General features: G+C 45.5%; 1 protein-coding gene and 1 long non-coding RNA gene across 4 annotated transcripts in view; both read left to right on the forward strand.

Moving 5' to 3' along the window:
- Positions 1-11,248, forward strand: part of LOC141370300 (uncharacterized) — a 29,499-nt gene extending 18,251 nt beyond the window's left edge. Inside the window, exon 2 of the long non-coding RNA XR_012374206.1 lies at positions 10,890-11,248. This is a non-coding gene — a long non-coding RNA (uncharacterized lncRNA). The remainder of the gene's footprint in view (positions 1-10,889) is intronic.
- The window catches only part of GRID1 (glutamate ionotropic receptor delta type subunit 1), a 735,632-nt gene that overhangs the window by 573,703 nt on the left and 145,623 nt on the right, over positions 1-16,306 (forward strand). The gene's annotated exons all lie outside the window — the stretch shown is intronic.

Here is a 16,306-nt window from a genome sequence, read left to right on the forward strand (position 1 = left end):
AGAGGGAGAAGCAGGCTACCCGCCGAGCAGAGAGCCCGATGTGGGGCTCGATCCCAGGACCCTGAGATCATGACCTGAGCCGAAGGCAGTTGCTTAACCGACTGAGCCACCCAGGTACCCTCATCCGTCTATTTTAAAGACTCCCAGGAAGTTCTCATGTTGAGCAGAAGTGGGACCCCGATGACGTGGAGTTGTGAGGACACAACGGTGAATGCGTATGATGATGAGTGGACTGTAGGTGGGAGGTAGGCAAGGCACTGGTAGCAAGTCTGTTGGCTAGCTGGGAGAAAGGAGGGGCCCTGGACACCGTGGACCCCTGGTGTTGGGCACTCTGATCACCTCTAGTGCTTACTTGTTTGTATAGGAGGATCCAAGTGTGACAGCCTCAGTTGGGGCTGTGGCAATCTTGTTTGGTGGAAACCCTTCATCTGGGGGTCTGCAACTTCCCTTTGGGCCCTGGGTACTGTATGTCCCAGCACAGGCCACACCAGCTCATGCCCATGCTTTGCTGAGGTGACCTTCAGCTCTGCCCCAGCCAGGATCCTCACCCCATCTTGTAAAAGTGTGTTTCTATTTTCCTCATAAGTGGAGGGAGTGAGGAAGCATTTCTTACTTATTTATTAATCTTTTATGGTTTATCTTCTGTCTGTTGTCTCCTATGCCCTTTATTGAGAAAATCATGTAGTTGAACTAAGCTTCAGTTTTCTTATTTATAAAACAGGATTGCTTTGAATATAAATTTTTACTTCATATACACACGTGTGAAGTGCTCGTTCTTGGCCTGTACGATCAAGAGCTGCTTGCTAAATCTTTAGAGCCTTCATCAGAGCTGCAAAGGTTTTACCTACCAGCTCCTCCAACATGTGAGACCCAGGAGAGTTGAGTGAGTTGGTCAGGAACAAGGAGGTGTTAAGGTTAGGAGGTGCACCTCAGTCTCTCAGTCCATAGCTTCTAACTAGCCGCCTCGCTCACAACACCACAACCGAAAACATTTGACTGTTGTTCTGATGGTATAGAACTCAGGCACATATTATTTTAAAAGTTCATCAGGTTGGAATTTTTTTGGTAGATAATTTGATTATGTAATATATTTACATGGCTCAAAAATCCTTTTTTAAAGGATCAGAAAGGTACCTAGTGAAAATTTTCCTCATACTAGTTCAGAAAGAACTTCTCGATTCTATTTTTACAGGTGTATTATGGCAGATTTTTTTGTTTGTCTGTTTACCACTGCAATACGTTCCTGTTAGTGAATGGAGCATGATTTGTTTTATCAGTACTCAATAGAGGGACATTTAGGCTGTTTCCAGTCTTTTGCTAGTGGAAACACTGTTGAATGAACAACACTGAACGTATATTAATTCACAAGCGTGTGAGAATAACTTTAAGAGAAATACCTAGGAATAGAATTGCTGGTTTTTAAAAGGATTTTTGTGCTTGCGATTTTGCTAAAGATGGGCAACTTCCCCTCCATAGGGGTCAAGTCAATTTCTACAGCCACCAACAATATATGGAGGCAGTGATTTTCCCACAGCCTTGTTCACACAGAGCCTTATCAAACTGAGATGTTTGCCACTGTGATAAGTGAAATATTGTAACATAGAATAATTGGAATTTATGTTTTTTATTATCCTCCACAAGGCTGTGAATCTTTTCAAATATTTTAGAACCATTTTCTGTTAACTGCTATTCATATACTTTCCCATGTTAAAAATTGAGTTTTTGATGTGTCTCATTCTTGTTCATTTGTAGGTGTTTTGATACATCAGGGAGATTACCCTTTGTGTTGTGCATTGCCAGTATTTTCTCCGGAATATTGTTAGTTTATTTGTTATCATTATTATTGTTGTTATTACTACTTTTGTACCACATGGAAGGTTTTTATGTAGCCCAGTTACCATTCTTTTCGCTTTATGGACTCCAGATCTAAATAATTTTCTGTGTTTTCTTCTAGTATTTTTACAGTTTTAATTTGCTACATTTAAAGTTTGATCCTTTTGGAATTGATCCTGGTGTGTTGTGTGCCTAGTGTGAAGAATGGATCCCACTTAATATTTTTCCAGATGGTTACCCAGTTGTCCCAATACCATTTATTGAATAATTCATATTTTCTGTACTTTCTTAGAGTTTGGTTAAGGACAAAACATTCTCAACTTTCCTCCTGCCTTAATGGATTTTAGCCTGGGATTTCCTGGGAAAGTGATAAATCTCTTTGTCAGGGGCTCTGGTGTTTGCCTTCCTTGCTTTGTCCGGGATTACTGTGTCCTTCTGAACTCCAGCACCTGCTGGATTTCCAAGGCTTTGTGGCTGCCTCCCTTGGCAACAAGACTCTTTTCCTACAAAAAAAGCAACTCGAAGGCTCTGTGTGTCTGAAGTGCCTTCATGGTGCTACAGCGCCGGTACCAGCCAGAGCCATTTGCAAGCAGAGAGCTTTCAACAAATACCCTGTGGCTTGCTAGGCTTGCTAATTTCTACCAAATGATTCTGCCTCGGGACAGAATGGGTGCTGCCAGCCAAAAGAAATATCCACGGGTGGAATAAGGGCTACATTGGGAAGTGAGAGCATAAAGATGGAGCAAAGTGTCAGCTGTCAAGCACATGAAAAGACGGGATGGAATGAGCAGTCCCTTCCCTGAATTCTACCTCCCCCTTTCCCCCTCCCCCATCCCAGACTCTCGCTGATGGAATGATGAACAGGGAGCTGAAGACTCCAGCAAAATGCAAATGACTGAGGACTTCTGGGTCCTGTTTGTCTATTTACGCATTTCTATATAAAGTTTATTTCCCCTTGTAAAAATAAGCATGCTTATTGCGTATAGATATACTTTTAAACTTTTTTGCACTTTTAATGAATCTCATTCAATAAAGAATAGGAAGCAGCTAAAGAAATTAAAAAAAAAAGATAAGAAAGAATAGTTGCTGGAATTAGAGCCTACATAATGAAGGAAAAGAGATTAATACAGCCTGGGGGTGGGGGATGGTGGTGTGGGGGGATGATGGGCTCACAGAAATGTAAATTATACGAGTTAGGTCAACGGCTACCTTGCATACAAATTTGGCTGTACATTTTCCAGCAAAGCAAAAATGGAAATGCTAGTCACAACCCTTATAATAAGATGAAGAACTGCACTGGAGAAGCCCAGCTTGACTTGATGCCACATCCTAGGGCCTAGTTCTCCCTAAGGTCCAAATGTTCTTTATGAAGAAATTCTAGACCTCATGGGATTGACAGTCAAGTGTATGGATTTGCTTACAGGAAACAGGAGGAGCATAAATGTATCCTTACCCAGTGGAGGAAAGATCTTTACTTCTAGTTAGCTTTGCAGGCCGGGTAGATCCTTATTTTGTGAGACATGAAGGGTATGCCATTTCAAAGCCTCTTTTTAAGAAAAAGAACATGAAATTGTGAATATAAAATCCGGTGTGAAATTGAATATTTATACACCGAGAATATAAATCATAGCACAAATCATAAAAAGCATGAAAAAGTTGACAAATATGACAAAATCATACACACACACACACACACACGCACGCACACAGACTGCCTAGTGCACAGTTCTATAATACTTTTCCCCCTTTTTAAAAAAAGTTTTATTTAGCATCTCATCATTGTTGTGGTCCTGTACATTTCAGATTATTGTCAAATTTGGGTTTTTATATGTGAGTTATAAGATCTGGAACATTTTTCCATGGCCATTGTCCGACTTGGTTTATTTCAAAACTGGTTTCTCCACCATGGCCACATACGTCTGGTGGCAGGCGCTGTAGGGCATACATGGCCATGACACGGCCTCACCTGAGCATGTTGGTGGTCTGAGACCAGGTGAGTCTGCACACAGGGTGGTTCAAAGAAATCCTGGATTTCCACCCTGAGACTGATGACAGTAAGTTAACTCTGCACAGAAGTGCTGTTAGACCATAGAAATGTGTCCCACTAACCTCAAACCAAATGTACCAAAACTTGGCTTCCCCAAATTTCTACTAGCCGCTCCACCAGCTGTAGATGTAAGAGCACGCGGTTAAAGAGACTTGGAGTGGAACAGTGGCCTGAGTTGATTTCAGTTAAGTATCTTACTTTTGCACCTTTTATAAAACCAAAGGGGCATGGGAACATATAGCTAGGGCCCCTCCCTAGCACTTGGTCAGGCTAGAGCAACAGAAGGGCCTAAGGAATCCCCTTTTGTTCAGGAGCCTGCTGCATGCAGAATTCCCAAGGGATAGCTGTGATCATCCCCTTGCCTCTGTGGGCTTTAACAGGGGATTTGGAGGCAGACACCAGATCCCAATTTATTGCGGGGTGACCGTGGCATAGTCATTTAACTTCTCTGATCCTCAGATCATTGGCTTGAAAACTGAGATCCTCGGCTTGAACACTGAGATCCTCATAATAATATGAATGTACGGGATTGCAGATTAAATGAGATATACGTCAGTTGCTTTGTGTAGCACCCAGGGCATCACAAGCTTTAGATGAATACCGTGTATGAAGATACACCAGGCATTTTGAAAGAGACCATTGGACCACGACTTTGTCCTCTGTGGGACCAAGAAAAATCCCTGCTGCATCTGCGCTATATAGTGAAACTACCCTTAATATTTTAGAACCATGAAGATCTTGGCTTCAGACAAATAGATCCTAATTTTTGTTTTCAATTTTTCTCTTCTCATTTCCTTGAATTGTGTTTATGTCCCTAACTCTGGCTAACATTTAACATTAACCGGAAGTGTCAGTTAAAATCAGAACCTACTCTAGCTGCTTTTTGGGAGTGGAGTGAAGACACTAACCCAGTGCAGAAGGAGGAGGGCTAACCTGAGGACACAGGTTTACTAACTTAGAGAAGATTCAGGAATCAAGTCCCAAGCATGTTTTCAAGGGCTTTGGGCAACCCCTTAGCACAGGCTGGGCGTTCATCTGCCTCTTTCTACCCACGGTATCCTGGGCCCTAGTTCCCTCTGGACCCTCCGATGCCTGTGGACTACTACCGTAGCCCAGTGGCTGAGTTTCTCCACACCGTGAAGGCTGGCTCTTCAGGGGACCACAGAAGCCTTTCCCGCCTGGGTTTGCTCTCTCTGTCCCTGGAGGGTCTCACTGAGGGTTTGTGAATGCTGCCCAAAAGTGCCATGTGGAGCCAAAGGCCCTGTGTTTATTTGCAGCCCTGTGGTGGGATTTGCCAGATGTACCCCTACTAAGAATGGCGCTCCTCAGGGGGACTCTGTGCTGCCCTTTAGAACAGTCACTTGGCAGGGCGGCACCCAGCAGGATAGAGAGACACTCGACTTCTCTGATTATTAAATGTGGCTGCCCCTTGGCCCAGGAAGGATTTATTGAGCATTTTGGATCACCTCTTGTCACCCTTCATGGAAAGGGTCCACGTTTGAGAGGCCCGTCATCCTTTTCCTGAACACACTGGATTTCTGCGGGCAGAAAACATATTTATTTAACTTTTATTAAGAGCTAATGTGGGAGCATCCAGCGGTCTCCAGAGGTCTTCTCTGTGGCCTCCTCTGTAATTTATGTATGATTTAATCTTCAAATGCAGCCTCATAGAGATTGCTGGATTTTCCTCATCTACCTTCTCACACAGAGATGAAATTATTCCCCAAGCGTCTTAGATCACGAAATGGTACCTTTTGGAAATGAAAAGATAATACTGTTTATGTACGAGTACGAGAGAATTACTTTACTTGTCTGTAGTAACACTGATTAAATTGAAATGTCAGAGTTAATGTTACAGTTAATAAATGTTATACATATTCAAATCTGTCTAAATACTGAAGATCCTGACTAAAGCGGAGGATGCTATTTAAAATTGCGGGAATACCCAAATCTCCTTGTGAATGCCATTTGTGCTATCCATTTTCAGTGAAGAAGGTACAAATGTGTATTATAAATGAGACCCGTGTTGGTGATATCTGCCAGTGATGTTTTGTCACTTGGAGTTTTCTTAACCAGATAAATTGGTACTGTTAGGAAAAGTCTATCTAGCATTTGGGAAATGTTTTGTGAGATATGTTGCATTATGGAAATCAGAAGGTGGGGGGATCGTGGTGTGTTGTCAGATGTGATGGGAAGGTGGAGTGTTGGACATCACTATGCCAGGGGCCTTCCATGATAGGGAGGCCAAATGGGCCTCTCCACGCCCTCCCTTCTCATAGTCTGGTGTAGAAGATCTATTGTTGTGTCTTCTCTTCTTTGTAAGATACAATGTAGCTAACTGCTGTCTTGGGCAGCATGGCCATAGCATCCTTGAGCAGCATGGCCATAACATCCCCCAGAGAACATGAGGGGGAGGAACACAGAGGAAGGGGGATGAGGGCTGTGGACTCAATTATGGGCAGCTGGCTCAGGGTCACTGGCAAATGGAGACCAAGACTCCAGTGCACTTTGCCTGTCCTCTGAGAGTCAAGTCTCAAGTTTTGAAGAGAAGTGGCACCTCTCGCTCTGGCCATAGGAGGGCTTTGCCAGCTTGCTGCCCACCCACCCCCACCCCTCTCCTCAGATGCTCTACATTCTGCTGTCGTTTCCCAGTTTCCAGAAAGAACATGAGATTTCCAACCCCATAGATACAGGTGCAAATTCTAGCCTGCCCCATGGTAGGTGTGTGACTTTAGGCTGGGTTTTAACAGTGAGGCTGCTCAGGAGCCTCATGTGTGAAAGAGGGGATAGACAGAGCTATCTCCTGGGATCGTGCTGCTTCATCAGTGAGCTAATGTGTATCGGGCACCTGGCAAATCACCTGGTTCATAGCTGGCACTCACTCTCCTACATGGGCTCCAACATCACTGTCAGGCGTTTTTATAGCCTCAGGACAGAGGGTTCTCTTCTTCTCCCCTCTGCCCTCCCTCTGTCCTGGCAAAGCCCAGTCAATTTTGTTGGCCAGCAGGAAGGGAGCAATCAGTCTGTTCTCTTTCTTGCCGGCACGTGGAGCAGTCCAGGGCTTAGCTAGAAAGGAGGAGACGAAATGAGGCACAGTCCCTGCATCAGGGCAGATCTGGGAGTGACCTGCATGAAGAAGCTCTTACAGTGGAATGAATGTCTGTGATGGAGTAGCTGGTGTCGGTGGACAGGTAGCTCATCACCCTAGGAGGATTCTAATTCAGCAGGATTTTACCAGCAAATGACTGTAACAAAGAAAGGATATATTAAAGTGTGCATTAGGGATTGTGGTTATTATAAATTCTTTGAAATCTCATTTAGATCCGGGAAACAGACTGCGTTTGGAAGGCTCTGAGGATTAATCCTTTTGGAACAATGGAGTGTCAGTGATCATTTGGAAAAGTAATTATGCCAAATTTAATTATCCTGCACGTGCATTTCATCAACATCACGGTGCACGCCCAGAGGACGTGCACACCCAGAGGACGGTTGGGGAAAGACTGCCCCAGCACGGGCCCTTGATTGAGGAACGTGGCGCAAAATTATACGTGTCATAACTGAGCATCACGTAATGTGAGGCTTGATGGATTGTGGGTGGAGTGAATGGGAGGGGGGCGTTTGGCCTACTCAGCAGATGTTTGAGATACTTGTAAAGGCTTTTCAGTGTTTTAAACATACTAGAGAAGAGCAAACCACATTTCAAGTCGGCTGATAAAAATTTTTCCCTGTCTCAAGCATTTCTTTTGTTCTGTGTTCTTGTGGTATTCTCACCTCTTCTGAATTTCAAAATTCTGTTTGGAATAGTCAGGTGAGCTGCTCAGCTGGAGGACAGATGGACCATGGCGATGTGGACCCCAGGGTTTTCAGAGTTTGTGGCCTTGGAGGCTGACCTATCTGTCTCCTGGCCCCCATCCCAGTTTCTGCCCTTTGGCTGGCTAACAGTTATCCTTTAGAACCTATTCTCATTGTCTCTTCTTTAGAGGGCTTCCCCTGATGACCTTGGGTTGGTTGGGTGCCATGCCCTGACTTGCACAGCACAGCAATACCACTGCTAATTTATATGCCTATTACTTCTGTTCACCGTGGGTGTCTGCCGTGAGGGAAGTGACCACACCCTTTGCTCAGCACTGGCTCCCCGGCCCCAGCACCACACTTTCATAGAAAGGGCTCAGTAAATATTTGTTTGAATGGATGATCAAAAACTGGAAGGAACAGGAGTCAATTCTTCCTCTGTCCACATCCCTAACTGTGCTGCAGCCTAAACAAGCTGTGTGGGGGTGTGATCTATAACCTTGAGACCAAACCATTAGTGTTTGGAGCATGGATCTTCCACTTGATGTGTGACAGGAGCTAATGGGTTAGCTTCTCTGGGGCTCAGTGAGGATTACAAAGTTGGCTGTAGACTTCCTTGAGAGGACAAACCAAAATAGTGTATAGCAGGCGCTCTGGCCTTCTTGGGATACTCATGAAAATTTACTTTTTATTTGCTTAGCTGAGCTCTGAATCTCTTTATCTTTTGAAGAGTTGGCCAGAAATTTATTAGGGCTCTCAAAGCCAGCACCTTTAGCTTCAGGGTAGAAGTGTTATCAGTAGCTTATCAGTGCCATGGGGCTGAAGCCACATCTCCGGGATGTGAGTGGTCAGTGGGAAGGAACATCTGTCTACATTGTAGAAAGACCTTCGGCCTCTGCTTTTGGCTAAGCACCTCACTGCCACAAGTGGGGTTTGATGACCCTGCTGGGGTTTGGTATCCATGAGATGCAACTTTCCCTGGCAGGAGTGTTTGACCAAGGCCCAGGACCCTCAAATCGCTACAGCCAAGCAGAATGGCTACCACACTGGAAACTGAGGTGTACCCCCTCCCTGACTGGAGCTCTTAGGAGAGATAAAGTGAAGATTATGGAGGTGGTGCTTGAGAACTCATGGAGAGCAGTGCAAATACACATCATTGTGAACCTCTGTCTCACTAGCTAATACAATGGGGGTGTGACCAATTGCAACTGCTCTTCCGAGACATGGGCAGGCTTAAAGGTAGAGGAGTACAAGGCCACTGTGATTTCTGCGGAGTTAATCCAGTTTCCCTGACAGCAAATAAATGAAGCCAACCCCAAATTGGCAAAGTGGGGGAACGAAATTATTTGGAGATTGGCTGGTGTGTCAGGCAGAGTGCTAAGTACATTATCTCATATACTTTAATTTGATTCTCCCGACAACCTGAGAAGTAGGTGCTATTGTCTCAATTTATAGGTGAGTTGCCCAAATCATGCAGTTCATAAGAAAAATAATAAGAAGAAAAACATCTGAAATGTATTGAGCACTTGCCATATGTAGGCATTTAGTAAAGCTGAACCCTATAAAATTGCCATGTATGTAGGTCAAAACAGTTGATGGTCAACACGTTCATGTTTCTTGTTTGTGACTGAACTAACAGGTCAGAGGTGGCTGGTGGTCTCCCAAGTTTTCTGTTAGGATACCAGCTCCCGAGGAGGTGAGCTACAATGCTACTAACAGAACCTGATGTCAGTGGGCCATTTTATGTATTCATAATAATCACCATTGTTATTCTTAAGGCCCCCATGGAGAAGGTATGGGCCTGGGGACAGAAGGAGATGGGGGGAGGTGGATCTGGGACATGAGAGCACGTCCCCAGGCACCCTGCTTTAGGGACCAATTTCTTGTGCTAATTTTTCACCTGGCATGGCAGGGTGCCCTCAGAGGTGGAAGATGGTTTTGCTGTATTAAGTTTAAAATGTCATCACTAATTAGCTAGGATTGCAGGCTGAAGTGATACAGCACCAGGCCTGGGGACTTAACTTTATAGACACAGAATTGAAGGGAAAAATACATTTTGCAAACTCATTTTAAAAATAGTTTCCCTTGGAAATTAAAACCATTAAATGTACATCATTATGCAGATCAGTATTCATGCTTTAAAGAAACATAATTTTGCCTTCATTTAATTTGTTTCTCCTAGACCTAATTATGGATTGGATAAAAAATGTTATTTTTCTATCACTGAGCAAATCGCCTTTCACCACCCAGGAGGACAGTTCTTTCTGGTTTTCCAGAGTTGTTTCCATGCTGTGATTAGTGAAGGAAAAGTCAGGGAGATGTAGTCCAGGAGTGAGCTGCTTATTCACGAAGAAGAAGAAACATAGCAAGTGCATTCCTTCTTAGGAAGACAGAGGGGTGGGGACCGGCTGGGGTGGGGCTCCACGTGTTTCCCCAAGAACAGGTGCATTCAGCCATTTGGCCAGGCCCTGGGGTTGTAAGGATGCAGCAGGCCAAGGGCTGACCCACAGGCCAGGGGCAAGTCTCATCAACCTGGACTGCCTGGCAGGGAGCAGCAGGATGGTGGGCAGGAAGGCAGGAATAGCACTCAGCGACCCTGATTGACCTTCCGACAGAAGACGGTATCCCTGTGGAAGTCACTTTGCTTGGTGGAAGGTGCTGTTGCTAGTGACTTGATCCAGGAGAAGATTCTGAGATTAGAGTTGGCTCTGATCAGGATTACAGTAACAGCAAGCACTTCTATCTTGTGCACGACGTGGCAGGCACTTCAGGGTTATTAAACACTAGTGCTTGTTCATTTTAGTGTTAAAGTGCATTTTAAACACTTTGCAAATACCCACTTATCTAGTCTTCACAGCAATTCTAGAAGCAAGTGCTGTTTTTGTCTCCATGTTATAGATGAGGACTTTGGGGTGCCCAGGGGGTAAGCAGATGTCTTGGGTCACATCACTGGTGAGCGGTGAGACTCCAGCCATTTGACTGTGTTCTTTAGCTTTGACCACTCCACTGTCCCGCCTCTTGGTACGAGCAGGTCACTCATGACTTCCCAAGAACTCTACGTTCAGGCATACACTTAATCCTCTCAGTGAGGGAGATGGGACTCTGGTGAGCTGTTACTCTGGTGGTCCTTGATGAATCACACCTCCTGGTACTCACGCCTTTTTCTTGTCCCTTGCCTTTGAACTTGGACTGACCTCTGACCTGCTTTAATCAATAGATGGTGGCAAAACTGACACTGGGACAATTCTGGGCCTCACCCTTATGACACTGGTCAGCCTCTACTCTCTGTTCTGGCAGAAGCCAGTTGCCATGTCAGAAGTCTGACTACCCCTGAGGCCACCATGCTCAGCAATGAGGAGAAGCTCTATGGAGGTAAACTGAGACCCCAGCCAGCAGCTCCTGCTGGGCTCCCAGCCATTAGCCTACCACCTTGCCGCCTGTGAGCGAGGCCACCTCGGAAGTGGATCCTGCCACCCCAGTGAACTTTCCTGGCTGATGCCACATGAAGCAGAGAAGAGCTGTGGCCGGACTCTGTCCAAATTGCAAAAGCATGAGCAAATAAAAAACTGAACATGATTTTTGTCTTAAGTCACTAAATTTTGCAACTGTTCAACAATGCAGCAAAAGATGATTGAAACCCTGTTCACTTTACAGATGAAAAATCTGAGGTACAAAGAGGCTATGGAACTTGCCCAAAATAATGTAGCTAGGAAGTGGCAGGTGTAGAAATTGAATCAAGGAATGTGAGTGCAGAGATACGCTCTGACCACATTCTCTACTCCCTCTGTGGGCGCCTCTTCCAGAATTTCCTCTGTGCGGAGGAGAGTGGGTCTGTATGAGGCCGTGCAGGGAGCATTGTGATATGTGGCCCCGGCCTCTGCGCCCTGGGCCCTCTTGGTCTGGTTGGAGCTGACATTCCCCCTTAGAATACTTGCCAGCATAGGGGCGTGCTATGGGCTTTACTGAACACCAAGGATGTACTAGATACCTTTTAGTGCCCTTATCATATAATCTGAGAGCAGGCGAGATGATTGCTCCCACCTTGCAGCTATGACCTGGAGATGCTTTTGCAAGTTTGTGAGACCACCCAGACTTGGTAGCCTCTCCTCCCTTCCCTGATCAGAGACTGTTGTGTCTATTTTTCTGTGAATGCCAGCTCCCACAGAGGACCTATGGAGGATTTCCTGCCCTCACCCTACCCATGCACATCAGCTCCTCTCCGCATCAACAGAGCTCAGCAGGGCTGTGTCAGGATGGGGCTCTGGCTGGGCCATGAACTCTTTCCTTCCACAGATAATGAGCAGGGAGGTGCTTCTAAGTGAATGGCTTGTTCTTCCTAGGGAGGGGGCAGCAGAGCCTCAGGGGGAATTAGAGGCCTTCAGGCTGTGTGGAGGCCAGTGAAGGAGCATCTGCAGGTGGGGGAAACTGAGTCCCCAGACTTCTCTGTTGGCTTCATCTGTTTCTTGTGCCTTGGGTCCTGTTCCGAGCTCAGGGCACGACACAACAGCCCAGTCTCTGGAGGGTCTGTGTGCAAGTAGCTGGCAGACCATGAGCATATGTTGATCAAAAAGGTGCAGTCACCTCCCCGTATGCCTCCATCTCCCCACTGTACCTGGAGTTGGTAATGGCACCTCCCTCCTTAGGTTGTCATGAGGAGTCGAGGGGTTCATATTTGTGTAGTGCTCAGCAGCACCTGGCGTACCCTGTATATTTGTTGATTAATGCGGTAAAGAAGGGACGAATAGCCCAGTGTATAGGACAAATGGACAAATGGCTGGATGCCTATGCATACATGTAGTTGGGGGATGTGAGAATGAGGGATGGAGTGGGTGGGGGGAGAGCAACACAGTGAGGGAAATTTCAAAGCTTCTTCTAGTCGTATCCAGCTCATGAGGTGTGTCCTTGCAATGGCATGGAAGGGCTCTGAGAAGTCTGGATGCCGCTCCCTTGTTTTAGGATGAGGGGACTAAGGCCCCAGGCTAGGGGAGAGGCCTATGTTATTTGGAGTGAGGTCGTGTCAGAACTTTCCCATCCAGGTCACCAAGATATGGGTCCTTGGAGGGATCTGGGGGTTAGTGCCCACGTCCTGTGTGTTTTGGGGTTTGCTGTGCCTTGGGCTTCCTGCACAGGTGCCCAGGTTGGCCTGGGCATTAGAGCCATGTCAGAGTCCGAAGGGTGAGAATGTCACCATCCCCTGCTGGGTTGGGCTGTTTAAGGGTGGCAGGTTCCTCAGTTCAGCATATGTGCCCTTGGCATTTGCCCTTTGCTGCCCCTTCCTTCCAGACAGGGAGTCTCTTGTGCTACCCTAGGAGACGAGGCTGGCCAGTGACATGCTTTGATCCATAGAAAGTGGCACAAGTGACATTTGCGGAAGTTTCAGAGTCTCAGGAGGCCACTCAGCTTCTGCTTCGTGCACCTGGGTGCTGCCCTGAGCGGGCCACACCCAGAGGAGCCCAGGTTGGAACCACAGGAGAGCAGGGCCTGGTGTTCCCAGCCCCTTGCTGGTCCCCCAGCTGAATGCAGACCCCGCAGTGAGCCTCATTAGCCCACTGACTTGTTAGAAATAATACACTGTAGCTGCTCTAGGCCAAAGCTGCACCAGGCTTTGGGTGGTTTGTTTTGCTGCAGTAGGTAACTGAAACACCTGCCCAGGTCAGACCACACTTGGAGTCTGGGTCCTTTTCTAGGTGTTCCTCTACCCATGTGTGAAGTAAAATTGGAATTGTGTTTGGAAAAGGGCCACTCCGAAACATGCCTCGTGAGGACCGGTGGGAGTTGCTGGTGAGAAAAGCCTGAAACCTCCCAGGTGCATGGTCAGGCTGCTTCAAATACCAGCAGGGCTGTCCTGTGCCAGGAAAACTAGACTGATTCCGAAACAGCCCAAGCAGTTTGAGAAAAATCGCTAACAGTGTTAGAAATAAGTTTAGTACCTCCAATATGCCAGTCATTTTATATACAGCTGACCCTAACCCTGTAAATAACTCTTCTAGCTATGACTTTGATTATTTTGCAGGTGAAGAAACAGAATCAGAGAGGCAAAGTTGCTCGCCCAAGATCACACAGTGTGTAAGTGGGGGAGGATTTGAACCTGAGCTTGACTCCCAAGAACAACCTCCCTCCATCATGCCTTGCAGTCTCCTTCTTGGTCCATAGGATGGAACTCAAGGAGACTTTCTTGGAAGGAAGGAGGTGCTCTCTGCATGGCATGCTCTCTCTTACCTCCATGATGTTGCCTATGCTCTTCTTCAAAACAGCAAGGACTTTTCTCCTGTTCTTTGCCTGGGGAAATCCTATTCACTCTTTAAAATCATATCTCACTCTTGGTTGCACCGTTCCTTGGTGTTCCAGGCTGAGAGGGTCAGTCTTCCCTCAGGCTTTCTACAGTGCGATGTACAAACCCTCCTCTCCTATGTACCCCATGATTTTAATTACTCTCCATTATTGTATCTTTCTCCCTTCTAGATCATACATTTCTCTAGCACAGGGACAGTACTTCATTCATCTTTGTGAGCTGTACCTGTCAGGTTCTGGCATGTGGCAGGCTTTAATAAATGTTTGTTTAGTTAATGAATACATTGATGATTCAGTAGAACTGCGTCTATGAACCCTTGCCCAGATTTTGGGAAATGACCCTTGTGATGGAAGTGAGCTCCCTCCACCTCTACCTGTTGAGTGTGCAAGTAGCCACTGAGGCTGCTCTCGGGTGGGTTCTGACGTCATGTGGGGATTGCACTCGATCATGATCTCATGAGCGAAATAGACCATGGGCAGATAGAGGATAAAATTAGAACATTTCATTATAGGTTTTTTATTTCCTAACACTTGAGAAGGAAATGAAGCTTTACAATATTTACTGCATAGATTGACATTGGTCAATTGGAGACTGGCTGTAACTGCAGCTAACACAGGTGTTGGTGGAATATTCTGTGGTCCTCCTAGAACAGGAGATGAAGGGAGGCCTGGGAGCCTTTGCTGTGATCATCTCCCACTGCTCTCCTTATTTCTCCCAGGGGCTGTCCCCAGATGGTTTCTCATTGCTTCTCAGGCTGTGATGCGTTATGGGGCTTTCTGTGTACTGGGTATGGCTGTGGGGTATGAAACTGCTTCACCGGAGTCACGGATTTGTTCTCCAGCAGCAGGGCACCCCACAGTTCCTGGGACGACTGGTCATGCAGGCCCTTTTGTATCAGGGCTATCATTTTTGCTGTGTGGCAAAAGACCCAGGAGCTGGCACATTTGGCTACTCTTCCTTTCTCTGTCTATATAAGTGACAAACTGTCTGAATCTAAAGGTGGCTTGTATCTTTAGCAGCCCAACCAATCTTGGCCTTGGCCCTGGCCTTCCTCTGTGCCTGACACTGCCCTCACTCTGTCCACATATCCTCTGTCTGTCCACGGGTCAATATGGCAGTCCTTCTCCTCTATCTGTAATAGATAGAGCGACTCGTTTTTATTTTTGATCTGCCACCAACCAACATTTTCATGAAGTATAGTAAAACCAATTCCCAAAAAGATAAAATGGAATGAAAGACATGCAAAATACAGGCCCCTCCCTCTCTTGGTTAAATTGGATTACACAGTGTAATCTATCAAATTGCTAGATGTTTATACACACTTTCTTTTGATTTCTCTGTTTATTTCATTGAGGACTAGAAACAGTTTGAGGGCTGGCACTGCTTCACAGATGACACTCTAGGCATCACTGATGTGTGGAATGGGGGCTACCCCAAGGGGAAGAGAGGGATTTCAGAACACAGATGGTTTGCCAGAGTGCCCAAGTTTTTATTTGATTTCAGCAAATTATAATATATTGTCATTCATATTTGCCCGTTAAGGGATTTATGGATAATACCGAATTTATAACTAAAATAATCCTTAGAGAATGAGGGAAAAATGGCTTAAAAGTTACCTGTTAATAGTTTACAGATTAAAGATAATACTAATAAGGCAAACACAGCTAACAATATGAAAATGGCAGAGTGGACGTTTTTCCAGATCTAAAGCTGAGCTCACTGTCAACCATATTAGGAGGTGAGAACAATGGCAGTGTATTCTGATATTACAGGAAGTGGCTTTAAAAAATTCCAAGTTATCAATAGAACTATTTATGATAAATTAAATTTATAGTGGTTAATAATGAACCTCGCCTTAAGTGTATATTGACTCTTGAAGTATTCCCTAATGATAATATGATCTATCAAATCCAGCAAGACATTTAACAATAATTTATTATATCTGTAACTCCACTTGTGAAATTCTACTTTATATATAGTGTATAATATATACAATATGTTTGTATATATGTATATTATATATGTTATATTTATACATCATAAGTAAGCTTTCATATATTGTTTTGAGGTTAACATTCTTTCACTGAAGTAGCATCCAGGAAGTATGGAGACCCTGGCTCGAGGTCACCTTCAAGACCTTTCCAAACTTGGAAAATGTGGTTAGACATGTTTTAACCTTTACCCTGCAAGTGCAGGTTGAGATTTCTGGACTTTCTCCAGTTGGAGGGTGTCTCCAAGAGCAGGAGCTCAGTGCTGGCCCGGGGTTGTGTTTCCCAACAATCCTAGCTCATAAAGGGCCTGAGCGCTGGGATTGTGTGTGCTTTGGTCTTGTACCAATTACA

The sequence above is a fragment of the Callorhinus ursinus genome, unplaced genomic scaffold (genome assembly GCF_003265705.2).
Source record: "Callorhinus ursinus isolate GAN/ISIS: 27379988/994484 unplaced genomic scaffold, GSC_fseal_2.0 scaffold31, whole genome shotgun sequence".
Lineage (NCBI taxonomy): Eukaryota > Metazoa > Chordata > Mammalia > Carnivora > Otariidae > Callorhinus > Callorhinus ursinus.